The following is a 13,376-nucleotide window of genomic DNA, read 5'->3' as shown; positions in this document are numbered from 1 at the left end:
AGTTTAAAATCCCCCTGTTTGGAGATTTGTCAATTATTAATAAAAATGAATAAAAGCTCTTAGACCCCAGATAATTTCTAAGATCTGGTCATTAGAACAGAATTGATTCTTCTGATCTTTCTTTTTTTTTTTGTACTTTTATTTTAGCTAACTGCTGGCATCTCCCATCAGCCCACTTTGCATTCCACTGATGAACAAACCGGCAACCCACAAATGTCATGTTCAACCATAGCTTTTATGTGAAGAGAAAGCAAAATCACAAAAAATAAACAACTTGAAGCTAGCAAGGAAACAAGTCAGAAATGGATGCCAGCTAGTGCCTCGCCATGGGGAAGGGAAATTTGGAGAGAGAAAATTTTTTAAACCTTTCTCAGCTTCTCATAAAGAAATAGCTTAGTTCAGCCTCCTTTCTTAAGGAATCACACACATAGGGGCAGCTAGGTGGCACAGTGGATAGAGCACCGGCCCTGAAGTCAGGAGGACCTGAGTTCAAATCCAGCCTCAGACCAAACACTTGACACCTACTAGCTGTGTGACCTTGGGCAAGTCACTCGACCCCAATTGCCTCACTGAAAAAAAAAAAGGAATCACACACACATATACAAATACACAGACACAGACACACACACACACACACACACACACACACACACACACACACACACACACATAATGATCAGAGATATAACCATAGTGCTATATTCCCAAACTAAGAAAAGGGCAAAATCCTACAAGTCTCAGGATTCTTGGCAAAGTTTTGAACGACTTCCTCTGTGAAGGTTTCAGGCCTCCATCCTGCCCATGGGGGAGACTGACTGACTGAACACCCTATTTCACTAAAGAAGGACCTTTCTAAAGGGATAACTGTTACTTAGTTGGCTCTCCCTCCAAACCTGTGAAGGGGGTTGGTAGAGAAGTCATTGACAGCATTTTCCAGACGAGGAAACTTAAGGTCAGGGAAGGGAGATATGAGCAGGTGACATTTCTATCACACCTGAAGGTTTGCAAAGCATTTTCCAACTATTATTCTGTCATCTCAGCCTCCTGTGAAGCAGGTACAAGTGATTTGTTTTCTTGTCACCTAGGAAGTAAGAGCAGATTTGAACTCAGGTCCTTTATAAAGATCAAGGGATATTTCTGCTGAAAGATTCAACCCTCTCTTCCAGGCAGTGTTATGAATTCTCCTTGGGCGGCAAGTGCCATGGGAATATTGGGTACTAGATATTAGTCAATGACCCATAGTTTCACAACCCCCAACCCCCAAGGCAAAGTTCTCTTAGTTCTCTAGTACAGGAAAATAACTGTACAGGAAGTCTAAACAGAAACCAGCAGGTAGTTGGACCTCCTAGAATGAACAGAAGGACAAAGGAGTGAGGGAGATGAGGTCTGGAGCTCCGCTCCTGTTCCTATTTACCCCCAAATAGCACTGTCTCCCACTCCAAAAGAGTTTTTAAGCAAAAAAGTGGGGGGGGGCAGGAGAAAAGAAACAACAGACCTGTGGGAAACGATCTGTCTCTCTCTCTTTCCCTCTCCCTCTCTCTCTCTCTCCCTCTCCCTCTCTTTTCTTTTTCTCTCACCTTTCTCTCTCCCTTCTCTCTCTGTCTCTTTCTCTCTCTCCACCTTTTCTTTCTGTCTCTCTCACTCTCTCCTTTTTCTTTCTCTCTCATTTCTTTCTCTCTCTTCTCTCTTTCTCTCTGTTTTTTTTTAAACAGGAAAAGCATATTTTCCAATCACCATTATCAGGCTTTTACAACATCCATACTGAACAACATCCACTTCAAAACCCTATGGTCACAGACAGCAGCCAGCGGACAAAGGGGGAGGTTTTGTTCTCATTTATTTGTGAAGTTCAAGACGAGCAATAAAAAGTAAAAACTGCCATATTTTTTATGTTTTAAAGGGTTCCCCCCATTTTGTTTCAGTTTCAATCTCCTTTAGAACAGATGAAATATAACAAACCTCTCAAGATTTTTTTTGGAGGGGTTGCATAGCAGATGCTGCTACTCACAGAGAGCAGGAAAAAATGAGGGAGAAAAGAGACCAAAGTGGTTACAGTAGGCTTTGTTACTTTTGGTTGGTGCAAAAGAGATAATTTTCAAATCTTTTTTTCCTGCAGCCCCAACACCTACTTCAAGTAATGTTTCAAATCTTAAAAAAAAAAGCACTCTTTTTTTTTTCCTTTTGAAAGGTTAGGTCTGATGATGGTAGTGACATGTCACTGGTAGGAGAAATAGACTCTTCTTTTTTGTTTTTGTTTTTGTTTTTTTTTGCTAGGCAGTGGGGTTAAGTGACTTGCCCAGGGTCACACAGCTAATAAGCACCAAATGTCTGAGGCCAAATTTGAACTCAGGTCTTCCGTACTCCAGGGCCGGTGCTCTATCCACTGCGCCACCTAACTGCCCCAATAGAGTCTCTTAACACTGAAAAAAGGCTGTTTGAGAGAGAAAGAGAGTGAATTTTTTATAGGTTTGGTTTGCTTGCTTTTTCAGCAGAGATTTAGTTCTTACATGGCCAGCTCAACATAAACAACTTTGAGTTTTAGAGGAAAAATTTGTGAGACACCTAGAAAAAAAGAAAGTGTAAGAATGAGAAAACACAAAACACCCAAAACACCAACAAGTGCTTTCTCTATGGTGGCCTGCTTCCCCTTCCCAAGGTAGCCATTGTTCTCTTGCCAAAAATAAATGTAATCAATGGACTGGGCAATGAAGGCCTGATCCTTGAACCTGCTGTTCTCTGTCTGTTGCCAATCCAACCTATGGAAGTTTTGAAGCTGATTTTGACTGCGATATCTTGGGGTTAGTATTTTGCTATTATGCAAAGCCTTCGACTTGCCTTTGGAGCTTGAAGAACTGATGACTTAGGAGAGGCTTAACTGAGACTGAGTGTACAGTACATACCAGAATTACAAGTGGTCAATCTCTCTCTCTTTTCCCTGGCAACTCTCCAATGAGGACTGCTCGCAGCTGACAGGTAGGGGTAGACACGTGTCTGGGGACTCTCTTTCTTTTGTATTTATTCTTTTGTAATGAGGGACTGGGCAATAAGCCCAGTGCTTATGAAGCCTACACAGGGACATTAGAGTACTTGACTGATGCAGTTCCTGTGTGGAAGAGGTTGGGAAGCCCGTTTGTGAGGGAGTTGTGACAATTAGTAATGGAAGTGGAGAATTTGGAGCATGCATAGACATTCTGCAGACATTCACCACATTTTGTTGTTGTTGTTGTTCAGTCATTTCTGTCATGTTTGAGTCTTCATGACTCCATCTGAGATTTTCTTTGCAAAGATACTGGAGTGGTTTGCCATTTCCTTCATGGCAAACAGTAACATAATTGGTCGCAACTTTAAAACCTAAAGTGGAGGCACCATCAAAAGACTTTAGTCGCCCTCAGCCCTCTCTCAGTAAATCTCTACTCTTGGTTTTACTCTTTTGTTGATGGTGCCTGATAAGAAACAATGCTATAAGGGAAGAAGCCTTGGGCCTTCTCTCTTGGAGGCTGACATGTAGCTCCATAAATACAGGCTTAGGCTCTTTACTTTGGTGTTTGTTCTTTTATTTTAGATAGGAGATTGGAGGCTATAACCTTGAGAGTTGCAAAAGGTCAGGAGAATGAGACATCTGAGTATCTAGACATCCAGGAGTCCTAGGATTCCTGGGAGTCCAAGAGGATATCCATGATGGGTTTTCCAAACAGCTCACCATTCCTCAAGGTGTCTGTCTTGATTTATAACTTTCAAGTTCTCCCACCTAAACAAATTGATATGTGAGTGTGAAGGTGGTTGAAGTGGGGTGGTGGCTATGGGGTCAGAGCAGTAGACGGAATAGAAAGAGGTCTGAAAGAAGGGGAGCGAGGTGATCAGTAACACTTAACCTCTTATGAGTACAAATTCATGAATCAGAATGGAAAAGGCTATCCTACTACTGGGAGGTTCCTAGTTCTCCTGGCTTGAGCTCCTGTCTCCAGGAGGCATGCCTGGACTGAGGATGTGGGGCAGGAGTTGAAATAAAGAAATAAAGACCATTTGAGGACAGCTAAGCAAATGGTGATCCAAGTATGCGGCAGGAATTCTGGGTTCAAATCCCAATTCTGCTTCTTCTCCTGAAAATCATTTTACCTTCTTCTCTGGACTGATTGGCCCTATTCCTATGGCAACGGCCCCTTCAGTGAGAAGATGGAAAACAACACGCAGAGGAGCAAACAGCACCTCCATCCTTATAGGACTCAAGCTCTACCACATATGCTCTGTTTTCCTATTGTTTATAGCTGCTCTGATCTCCCAAAACGACACTGTACAAATGAACAACTCTCATGTCTCTCAATAGTTCCCAATTTACTAGAATGTGCTCAGTGAAAACCTTTCCTTGAGAACTCTGAAGAATCATCCATTAGCAGCCTGGGCTCCAATCACTGGGAAGAATTCTCAAAGAGAAAGCTTGTTGCCGGGTTACGAGATAGGACAGGCCATTGGCCAGGATACCTTTTGTTACCAGGCTAGAGAATGCTTCCATCCTGAAAAGAAATGATGGACTATAAGGAGAGAACTCTACCATTTCTATAATACAGTATTGTCAATTTAGCTTTCTTTATCAGGATGGAAGCATAAATTATATGTATATACATATATATACACACATACATACATATACCCACACACACATATATGTGTATATTATACATATATGTGTGTATATGTAGGTGTATGTATATACACACATGTACAGAATAGACTCTTATAGGTCACCAGTATAAACCCCTTATTTTAAGAAGGAGGAAACTAAGGTCCAGTGAACTGTGAGGGTTAGGATTTGGTGGTGGTGGCAAACTATACTGTTTATTAACTGGATAAACCCAGGCTAATTATGACAATGCCAAGGTCTTCACAAGGTTCCAGTTCACCTCTCAGTTCATCCAAATGAATAGAATATGCCAAATTTCTACCTGCTATGCAGCCTTCTCAAGGTTTGCTATGATGGGTCTTGAGGGAGACAGAAGTCATCTGGGTAACTAGGAATAAGGATCACTCAGTTATTTTCTTCCCTGCCCTCCTCCCACTGTCCTCTGCCCATTTGCAGCTAAAAATCAATCAAATGAGATAATACATGCAAAGTACTTTCCAAACCTCAAAGTGCCATATAAATATTAGCTATTATTTATTATTTAAATGGTCATCATTATCAGAAATTAACCAGTCCAACCCTTCACTGAAGGAGAAATTGCCTTCTCCCAGGAAATGTCCCTTTCAGTGCCATATGCTCTGTGTTAATGAGACCCAGAACACTTTTGCCTCCAAAGAACTAAAAATGGACATCACGCAGAAGTCCATGGAGAGAGCCATGGTGGATGTGAACTGGCTACAACCTGTAACCAATGAGTGCCTGAAGGAGAACAGGAGTAAAGGAAGTTATTGAGTTATTGTGTGATATGAAGAGAAAACTGTCAGGAACGTAAGGGGGACAGCCAAAAGGCTCCCCTTGTACGCTCATGATGCCAGGAGAATTCAAGGAAGGTCTTCAATATATTGGGTGGACCACCTATGGTGGACTTTGGTGAGGGCCATGGACGAGAGTCACACAGGGTGGGCAGGCATGGATGGGTTTTAATCAATATCATCGAAGGGAACCCATGAGTCACTAAGATCACAAATCCATTTCCCTGGTATCCCAGGGAAAACACAGGAAGGCAATTAAAAAGTTCTCACTGACTCAAGTCAGGAAAGACTCTTCTTTTTTTTTATCTTTTTCTATTTAATAGTATTTTATTTCTTCCAATTACATGTAAAGATAGTTTTCAACACTCACTTTTATAAGGTTTTGAGTTCCAAATTTTTTCTCCAGCCCCTACCCCCTCCTCAAGACAGCACATAGTCTAATATAGGCTACACAGGTATAATCATATTAAGCATATTTCCACATTAGTCATGTTGTAAAGTAGAATCAGAACAAAAGGGAAAACCACAAGAAAGGAGAGAGAGAGAGAAAGAGAGAGCGTAGTATGCTTCAATCTGCATTCAGACTCCATAGTTCTTTTTCTGGATGTGGATAGCATTTTTCATCATGAGTCTTTTGGAATTGTCTTACATCACTGAATTACTGAGAAGAGCTAAGTCTATCAAAGTTGGTCATAGCACAATGTTGCTGTTACTGTGTACAATGTTCTCCTGGTTCTGTGCATTTCAGTCAGCATCAATTCATGTTAAGTCTTTCCAGTTTTTTTCTGAAATCTGAGGCATGGTTTTTTTACACAAATGGCTGGTTCTATGGAACCAAGACCATGACCTAGTCTAGACTGGCTCTCTCAGTTTTCTAACTACACAGAAGACCAAAGACAGATAGAAAGACAGTAAGAGAATTAGCTCATTAGCTGCAGTGACATGAAGAAAAACAGCTTCTTTGAAGATTGAATGTACCGTTGCCCCTAGGGATCATTTAAATGAGAGGAAGGGGGCACCAGACTGTGGATGACAAATGAACAATAAAGGGTTTATTATTTATGTAGCCACCACCTGTGACAGTTTAAAGAGCTTTTCCAATCCAATCTCTTAATCTTGCTCTCTATGTTTCTTCAGATAAGAATGATTCCTGAAGATAAAATGCAGTCAGTCCAAGTTAATGTGGGACAAACTATGGGACTGTACCCTGAATAGCCCCAGTAGTGAGAAATCTGGTTGAGTATCTCCCGTTCTCCTCTCCATTCACTCATCACCCATTATCTTAAGGGTCAGGTTTTCCATCATTACCGAAGGAGTTGTGTTTGCCAGGTACCATCAAGGGTAGAAGGTTAACTGACTAACTGACCAACCAATACCACCATGTGGAATAATTCATGGGCTTAGCATTAAAATACTGATCTAACAACTCTGTGTAGTTCAGGGGATTTGAGAGGTCCTACAGAGCCTCTCCAGAAGGGACATGTTGTGTAAACCATATCCTGTATAGTGAGGATTCTGGAAGATGCCAGCCCAAAGCCTATCACTGGCTAGACACAGTCATGAGCAGGAAGCCCAGTCCCAATTCAAGCATGATGGAACAGTCTGCTACTAGGTCAAGTCATTCCTCAAAACACAGGAGGGCCTCTGATACTGTGAGTATAAGAATTACCCAAAGAGTATTGGTGTGCTTTGTGTAGCACATTTTGGCGTGGATACTGCAGGAAAAGTGATAAGGGGATTTCTGATTATTATTATTATTATTACTACTAATAAAAATATATAATTAACATGCATGGTGCTTTGCATATGTTTTACATATATTACATATTTTTACATATATTATTTCATTTGATTCTCACAATAACCTTGTGAGGTATGCAGTGGCATACCTAGCATATTCAGCACTCAGAGTAGATCATTTTTAATATCTCCTTCTCCTATATAACAACATTATTTTTAGTAAGTCATGAAATGAAACAAAGAAAAATAATGGCAAGAAAAGAAATGCAGGAGGTGAAACTTTGTTTATGTAATCTTGCCAGGACAAGTATAAATAAAATTTTTAAATGTCACAGTAATTTTTTTAAATGTTAAAAATTGTTTTTAACATGTAATTGGGGAAAAAATAAAATATTATTTTAAAAGTTACTTTTACATTGATCAATTTAAAAAGCAACCATAAGAACATCAATAATAGAAGAGGAAAGTAATGAATTAATACTATTTAATATGTTAATGTAGTTTTTGAAAAAAAAAAGAAGCAAAAAACCTTGCAGTTCCATACTGATCTGTCACAGTAATGAATAATAACATTTTTTCAGTCTTTTCAGTCACATCTGACTCTCCCTGACCCCATTTGGGGTTTTCTTGGCAAAGATATTAGAGTAGTTTGCTATTTCCTTCTCCAGCTCATTTTACAGGTGAGAAAACTGACCACCAGAGTTAAGGTACTTGTCCAGAGTCACATCACTAATAAGGGCCTGAGGTCAGATTTGAACTGCGGAATTGAAGTCTTCCTGACTTTAGAGCAGGCACTCTATCCACTGTGCTACCTAGCACCACTAATAACATTACAATTTATGTTTTTGAAAAAACTTTAACACTTGAAAATCTTTTAAAAACTTGGTCCAAATTGATCTTCACATATTTATGTTCAGTAGACACCATAGGCATATTTGTATATTTATCTTTGTTCATAGTTTATCAAAGAATACTTTTTTATTAATTTTAATTTTCAAAAGTTTTTTTTCCCCCAACATGGAACAACAGATAAACAAACAAGAAAAAGTCTTAAACATGAGGATAACGTTGGTCAAAATTCATAAAAATCCCATTTCACAAGTGAATTCTAATAAAACTAAAATGTATACAGATGGTACAATTTAGGCAACTACTAAATCTTGCTACTGATGTAACATTTTCTTGATTTGCTCTTTAGTTTTAAAACAATTCACAAAAAAAGAAGAAATTTTTATTTTAAAGATATTTTTCAAATTCAGTAAAATACCTCATTTTAGAATGAAAATCTGCACTTACCAAACAAAAACATTACTTACAGTCACAACTCACACTATTTTGCTGTTTTAAATCTCAAACACACGAAAAGATACTTGCCTGGGAATGCTTAGATCCTAATACCGTGCCCTGTATGCCCTACCATGTAAGTGAGTGTAGCCTCCTTTGATTGGCGGCTTAGAACAGGCAGACATCTAAAACCCAGCCTAACCAGTGGAAGTAAAGATTTCTCTGTAAAAACTCGCCTGACTGTTAGTGGTTAAATAGAACTGGGGTGCAGGTCACCCACCCCTCTACAGTCAGAGGGAACATTTGTAGAGAGCCTAGATGTTCATAATCCCTTTACAGGTACCAGAGAACCCTGTGGGAGGGGTGAAATATGACACAACTGGACCAGGGTGACCAGTGCTATCCCCAAATAACAATGCAAAGGTGTCATGTAGGATGACATAATTGAAGTAATTCGAATTCTCTTGTCTTTGAACAATCACTTTGAGATGGGAAAGTTTACAGAAATCTCCATCCCAAATGTTCACACGGATTATTTGTATCTGACCTGTCATTCAGTCTTCCAAGCTCATAGATCGGCCACAGTCAGACACATTCTACATTGACCCCAACATCAGGATGTTATTTTGGTCTTCTTTGAATACAAAGGATAATGACGACTGAAGGATTTCTGTGCTATCCTTGTTTATTCCAAACCCAGGATTTAAACACAGGAATGGAAGACTACCAGGGTTGGAGATAGAAACTGTCTGAAGTGAGGTTACGAACTTACTCTCAAAACGAACACATGTAGCTGAGTTTGTGTGTATTTGGGGGCTAACTATGGTGTTCTCTCAATTAGCCTCCAAGGAGAACACAATGTTTATTGTTTTTCTATTCTCTACCCACATTGCCTGTGCCCTGTGCATGCTCCTCCCACCACCCTGCCCTTGGTATGCCAGAGGAGGTAGGTGTTACTATTATCTCCACTTTGCAAATGAGGAAGACAAGATTGGGAGAGAACTTTTCTTTGCTGAGCTTTGCTTCTCTTTTTTTAAATTGAAAGCACAATTTGGGAAGACAGTGAGAAGCTAGATAAATACTAGCACAAGCAGTACTAGGCATCTCATCAATTTTTGCAATTATTTAAATTTGTGATCCTTTTTTGGGGGGGGATGCATTAAGGGTGGATCTCACTTGGTGGTGATCTGTTATTTAAAATTCTGTCGTTGGTTTCCTTATTCAATTATGCCTCTACTACCTTAGTATACAATATCTGGGAATTATCCAAATTAGTAAAAGTCACCACAAACTCTATTAGTTTGATTTTTAGTTTTGATTCCTGAAGGACTCATCCTATGCCAAGTTCACTATTAGAGAGGAGTTCATACTATTCTCTTATCTCTCTTGGCCTGGGCCACCATAAGAGGAGGTTCATTGAAATTTCACAGTTAGGACTCAGTCAAAAGGCTGCACTTGAAGACTTAGAGAGCCACATGTGGCCTAGAAGCCACAGGTTCCCCACCCCTGCTCTAGTGTCTCAGACTGTATTTGTGGACAAAAAAAATGACTCAGTATTGTTGACTCGACATTATCTGAATGCCCTCTCAAAGAGGCATGAAGGCAGACAGAAGATCTCTCTGTTAGCCTAGAGTGAGACAAACAAAACTTCTTTACGGGGCAAAGCCCTTCAAAAAAGTGCCAGTATTGTTGGGATTACTGATTCTAAAAGTTGGTTTTAAATTGGAGTATGTCACAGTTCCCTGTAGATGTTTCTTATACTCTTTAGTAGTGTCAAATATTACCTACGATGCACTGGCCGCATTGTTCGAATGCAAAACTTATGCTTGTCAAAAAGACTATTTCATGGAGAACTTACACACGGCAAGCACTTACATGGAGGTCAGAAGAAGCGATACAAGGACATTTTCAAGATCCTCTTAAGAACTTTGGAATTGATTGTGGGACATGGGAGACACTGGCACAGGACTGCCCAGTGGTGTGCCCTCATCAGAGAAGCATCTCTGTTCTATGAGCAAAGCAGAATTGAAGTAGCTCGAAAGAAATGTGAGATGCTCAGATTTAGAGAGCCCACCCCAAATGTTTCCATGGACTATTTGTGCTCGACCTGTGGTAGAGCATTCTGAGCAGCCACAGTCAGACGCATTGTAACTTGATTACATAGTGATGTCATTTTGGTACTCTTCAAGAACAAAGGACAACAACCAATCTGTTCTCGACGTTTTCTAATGTACTTGTATCATTCTTCATATCGCATGTAAAATTTTGGGAGTGGAGGACTTATCTGATGCCTAAAATCTAGTCTTTTACAGTTAAATGCTTCTGCTAAATGTGTGCAGATGGACCCCAAACCATAAAGCCTCATATCACCCTGACCTTGCTTGGGTGGTAAGCAACCTGATTTTCAGATAAAATAGTGATAACTGAGAAACAAAGAAAGTATTAGATGACTTGTTCAAGAGTCATATAACAATCCTGAGATATAATCAGGAAAGGAATCTAAACCCCCAGATCCAAGAAGGACACTGTAGCTGCTTTTCTCTGCAAATACGTAATTCCTTAAAATAAGTTTGGGACAGAATAGGTCTTCAGTGCTCTCCTCCAAGAGGAGATTAAAGACACTGAAGGATCTCAGGGGACCACACCGGTGGGGGCTCCAGGGAGATCTGCTCTCCCTCCAGCTTCAAGGGGAAGTTTGCCATGAGGGCCACTATAGGCAAAGAAAGTTGAAAAGGGCAGGCCTGGTGACCTGAATTTGTTCTAAATTGAAGAATCTGGGTCCTAGCAGGATGTACAATAAAAAGACCAGAGGCAGCCTTTTTAGAACTTCAGTTAGCCAAAGAAGCATTAATTACAGTCTACCTGTCACCTTAAATTACATGGTGAGCAAAACTAGTAAATTTAACCAGGGAAGCTAATCTGAAGGAAGAAGTACTTACGAGGAGGGGGCAACTACTCAGAGGGATGTTTGGAAAGAAAGCACGTAGGGTCTTTCATACCAATCATATTGAAAACTGTAAAGCTTGAGGCCAAAGTGGGTAATTGGAGCATGTCTGACTATGAAATTTATGACAGAATCACAAAGATGGTTTAAAAAAAAACCAACTGATCCACTGGCAAAGATGAGATTATTAATTTGCAAGAGAAATAGAAACAGCGGAGAAAATGATATTAAAACAGCCCAATTGAAATACATGAACCATGATTTAGAAGCAAGGAAGCATAAGGGGGAGGGGCATCATATTTCAGACTTGCAAAGAGAAATGCAGTAATTTGCAGAGAGTTAGTTTAAATTGCAATAAATTTATTTGCTATACATCTATTGGAGATTCATATTAAAGTCAGGAGCTGAAAACCAAGTATAATGAAGGTTTGGAAAATGTTTCTGTTCCAGGTGCCAGGAGTGGAATCTTCATCTTTGGGAGTTTCAAAAACCAGGAGCGCAAGTCACAGGAATCCAGGAGTCAGGGCAGGGGGTTGCAACCACCCCATGGCTCCAGGACAACAAAGAGTTGATCATGTGAAATAACCTTCAGGACAGCAGTCCAGCTGAAGCTTCCAGCCGTGTACCTTTGGATGTGAACTTGGTACGACGATGCCATGTAGAAAGTGAGTTAAACTACGAGCCTATTCCCAGCCATCCCTCTAGACTGAGGAAGTGTAGGAGGAAATTATGTCCCTAAAGGTGTTAAGGGACATGTTTGTACATTCGCTCTTGCTGTGTTTGAAGTAAACATCCCTTTGTAAAAAGCTGCCTGATGGTAAGTGATTAAATGGAACTGGAATCTTGTCATTGGGACCCTAAAAATAGGGGAAGCGCAGCATGGGCTTAAGTGATTGGCAGAGAAAAGAGGCAACCATAAAGCCTTTAATCTACCTGAGAATGCTAAGGTGGGATGCATTCAACCCCCAAAAAGAGTGGGGCCGGACCAACACATGCCTTAAAGAAAAATTATAAAGAAGTTTGAATCAGCACAGTGAAGCCCTGAAATTCAATTAAACATTCCTAGGAACTTTAGGGATATGTTCTGGACACTGGAAGAAAATCCTACGTATAAATCAGAGATTGAAGTAACTTCAATTCCTGATTCTCCAAGAGTAGGAAGAGCAATCAGGACTTCTTATTAACATGGGGACCTATGCAAGGTCCTTACTAAGCTTGAAAATAAACTGAAATCAAGAAACCTGTTGAGACTTGTATGAACTGATGCAGATCAAAGTGAGCAGAACCAGGAGAACAGTTTACACAGCAATGGCATTGAAAAATTACCGACCATGACTTGCAGAAGACCTTTGAAGAAGCTTTGTATCCACCTCCTGACAGAGGAGTGATGGACCCAAGACGCAGAACATCTGGGCATATGACAAATGTGGGAATTCATTGTGCTTGACTACATTTATTTGTCACAAAGATTGTGGGTTTGGGGGGGGCAGGGTTTGGAGTGGTGTTTTAGAGAGTGGAGGGAAACTAGTGGTTGAATTGCCAAAAAAAAAAAAAAAAAAAAAAAAAAAAAAGAAAGAATCGTTGAAACTTTTCTTTTTAATGCACAGAAGAAAACAGAAGGAAGTTCTCAGGGAAATACAGACTAGAAGGACAGCTCTAAAAGGAATGTGTTGAATTTATTACACACTTTTAAAAAAAGGAAAACAAGCTGTACATGATAGAAATTCATAGCTTTTACATAAAATCATCTTTTTCTGTTCTACTTTATGTATGGAGATATTCTCCTTTGGGGGGCAGGGGTTGTTTGGTAAATTCAGAATTCAAAAAATTTTTTGAAAATTAAAATCAGAAATGCCTTATATTTTAATGGTCCTTTGAATATGATAATTAGAAAATTGCATTTGGACTTTTAATTATGACTAACTGGCTATGTGGATCTTACAAATTTATATATGAGATTATCTGCACAAAATACTTG

Source organism: Vombatus ursinus, unplaced genomic scaffold, assembly GCF_900497805.2.
Source record: "Vombatus ursinus unplaced genomic scaffold, bare-nosed wombat genome assembly UNPS02009173.1, whole genome shotgun sequence".
In the NCBI taxonomy this organism is placed as follows: domain Eukaryota; kingdom Metazoa; phylum Chordata; class Mammalia; order Diprotodontia; family Vombatidae; genus Vombatus; species Vombatus ursinus.
Note: the sequence above shows the minus strand (reverse complement) of the source record.